The sequence below is a fragment of the Dipodomys spectabilis genome, unplaced genomic scaffold, assembly GCF_019054845.1.
Source record: "Dipodomys spectabilis isolate Male_0828 unplaced genomic scaffold, ASM1905484v1 ptg000234l, whole genome shotgun sequence".
Classification (NCBI taxonomy): Eukaryota; Metazoa; Chordata; class Mammalia; order Rodentia; family Heteromyidae; genus Dipodomys; species Dipodomys spectabilis.
In genome coordinates, this window is record NW_024870911.1 from 3,766,975 (window position 1) to 3,770,662 (window position 3,688).

Below are 3,688 nucleotides of genomic sequence, written 5' to 3' on the forward strand. Positions count from 1 at the left end.
CCAGCTTGGGCAGGAAAGTCTGAGAGACTTTTGGAGACTCTTATCTCCAATACACCACTAGAAAACCCAAAGTGTTGCTGTGGCTCAAGCGGTAGAGTCCTTGCTTTGAGCTGAAGAGTGCAGGGACAGTGCCCAAGCCCATAGTTTAAGCCCCATGACCAACAACAACAACAAAAGAATTGCTGGAGAAACCTGGAGAAACAGGCTTTAAGCTGAATTCCCAGGAGTAGTGCTGCAGACCTCGGCTGATGAAGAAGCTATTGTCCTTGGTACAAAACAACAGCAACAACAATCAAATGCTACAGCATGTTCTGATGCCATTCTGTACCAAGCATTAGGATGAACACAACAAATGTTACATACACGGATGTCACTTTCTTCACCAGAAACTCACTGATAGCCACCTCTGTAGCCACCTGACACAGCTGCCTTAGAAAGCGCTTCATTGCTTGCAGCCCATGTTATTAATTCCTTCTGAGTACAACTGAATTGTGAAGGTCAAAGTCACATGTTTTCCTGAGCAAGAAAGCTCAGGAAAAGAAACACTGAACACTCAACACATGCAGGGAAACAGGATCTTTCCCATTCAATACTCAAAAAAATTTGAAATAGAAAAATGTAAGACACTGAGAAACCTAAAGAAATGATAGCATTTCATAAGAAGTCTGAGCACAGGTGTGTTATTTTCTGAGAAAATTGCTTGCGTAAATTCACTAGGTAGGCTCATGCCTGTGATCCTACCCACTGGGGGAGGTAGAGGTACATGTTTTAGGGCCAGCCCAGGCCAATGGTTCATGAAACACCCTTCCACTCCAATCTTTTTTTCTTTTTTCCTGCCAGACCTAGGGCTTGAACTCAGGGCCAAAGCACTGTCCCTGAGCTTCATTTAGTCAAGGCTAGCACTCTACCACTTGCGCATACCACCACTTCTGGCTTTTTTTTTGTTTATGTGGTACTGATGGCTCAAACCCAGGACTTCATGCATGCTAGGCAAGCACTCTACCACTAGGCCACATTCCCAGCCTCCCCAACCCCATGAATCTTAACCAACAAAAAGCTGGGCGTGGTGACACATGTCTATCATCCCAGCTATATGGGAGAGGAAATAGGATCCAGGCTAGCCCAAGCCAAAATGGAGACGTATTTGAAACTCAAGAACAAAAAATGGCTAGGATTGGGGTTCAAGTGGTTAGAGCACCTGCCTAGCAAATGCAAAGCCTTAAGTTTAAACCTCAGCACCACAAAAAAAAAAAAAGGAAAAGAATTGGGCACTGGTAGCTGAGATGTAAGGATTATGGTTTAAAGTCAGCCCTGGTAAGAAAGTCTGTGAGATTTATCTTCAATTGACTATCAGAAACCCAGAAGTGAAACTATGGCTCCAAGTGGTAAAGCACTAGTCTTGGGCAAAGAATGCTCAGAGACAGTGCCCAGGCCCTGAATACAATCCCCACAACCAACCAAAAAAAAAAATGGGGAGGGGACAAAAAGAAAGAAGAAAAGAGGGCTGGGAAGGTGGCTCAGTGGTAGAGCGTTTACCTTGCATGCTTGAGGCCATGGGTTCGATTCCTCAGCATCACATAAGCAAAAAAGAAAAAAGCCGGAAGTGGTGCTATGACTCAAGTGGTAGAGCACTAGCCTTGAGCTGAAGAGCTGAGGGACAGTGCCCAGGCCCAGAGTTCAAGCCCCACGACAGGAACCCCCCCCCCCAAAAAAAAGAAGAGAAACAAAAGAAGGAACAAAAAGTATTTCTCAACCTAGAGCATGCATTAGTGAATGGTGTCTTGGAACTCAAAACTCTGGAATGTTTGGCTCTAAGCCATATTCTTAACTAGAATTCTATACAACTCCGTCTCTGGAGGAATAGTTGCTCTGGAAATGTTTTTTGTAATGAGACAAGAAGTTATGTAAATAGAATATTCCAATGGTAATTATCAACATCATCATTTCGAAAACGTGATTCTGATTAACATAAAAATTCTTTAAACATATTATCTTATTTTATACAATGACAATGTCTCCATCAAAACACACAGTATCTATTTCTTTGCAATTAATTTCTAGTAGTAGTAACAGATTGACACTAGATTGTGTACACAGAATTACCCCAACTCTTCCATAGAAAAAGGCACTGATAAAACAAATAAATGCCATTACTATAATTGCCACATCATAATGTGATCATGATTTGTGTCTATAGAATGCAACCAAATGTCACTGGCCTACACCATGTCTGAGTCCATATACCTCAATAATATTCTTTAAGCTAAATTTTATGGTTGACAGCACCTAAAAACAGAGCCCTTTGCTAGCCGTATATGAACTTAGGCAGTTTGGAATGAGCACTTCATCTCTTTTGAGTACCAAGCACGGGTTGTATTTGGGGATTCAGAGATGAATACGTTAGGGAAGAATTCTCAGTCCAGAATGAGGAGATAGATCATCACACATACTTTCTCTTCTGCCCAAGCCTGTGTCTTATTGAAATATTGCCCAACTTGGTGGCTTATACTCCTTTTTTTGCCATGGGGCCTGGGTGCTGTCCCTCAGCTCTTCAGCTCAAGGCTAGTGCTCTACCACTAGAGCCACAGCGCCACTTCCAGCTTTTTCTGCTTATGTGGTGCTGAGGAATCAAACCCAGGCCTCATGCATGCAAGGCAAGCGCTCTACCACTGAGTCACCTTCCCAGCCCCTTATACTCCTTTTTTAATGGATGTCTTCTCATCATAGTTCAAAAAACAGTCACATAAATGAACTTTTCAAAACTCGTCATTTTGTTCTCTGCCCCGACCCCACTCCTGCTGTGCACTTTCCAGTACCTTCCATGGTATTTTGACTAACATCCAAACTCCTTACCTTAGCCTATAATGAGGCAGGTAGATCTGGACCTAGCTTACTTCTCTAAATTCAACAAATACTGTCCTATCACTTACCTGGTACTGGGCACCAGGTCTACTTTATGGCCCTTGAAAACACAAAACTTTACTATTCTCTTGGTTTTCTGTCCTTCTGTCTGGACTACTTGTCATTCAACTCCTCTATTCACCCACTTTGTGCATGGCTTTGCCCATCACCACCACTGTCCTGCCAATCAACCCTGTGCTATTTCCTTATAGCACCTACCACTATCTGAAATTACCCTATATGTTCACTTGTTGTTTATTTCATTTTAGTGAACTAGGATATAAGTTCATATTCACAGTGTCTTCAAAGTTGCCTGGCTTATGGTAGGCACTCAATATTTTTTTTATAAGTGAAGAACAAACGGCAGTGATTTACCTTTTTTCTTTTCTTTCCATCTTGTTATTCCTCCTCCTCCTCCTCCTCCTCCTTCTTCCCGGTCATGGGGCTTGAACTCTAGGCCTGGGTGCTGTCCCTCAGCTCTTCAGCTCAAGGCTAGCACTCTACCACTTGAGCTACAGTGCCACTTCCGGTTTTCTGATGGTTTATTGGAGATAAGATTCTAACAGACTTTCTTGCCCAAGCTGGCTTTGAACCATTATCCTCAGATCTCAGCCTCCTGAGTAGCTAGGATGACAGGCGTGAGCCACTGGCACTTGGCTGCTGCTTCTTTTTTTTTTTTTTTTAATTTAACTTAGAGCCTTGTGCTTGCTACTGTAGATCCATAATCCCAGCCCTTTTGTGCACTGGTTGTTTTGGAGATTGGGTTTTGCTTCCTGCCTAGATTCAC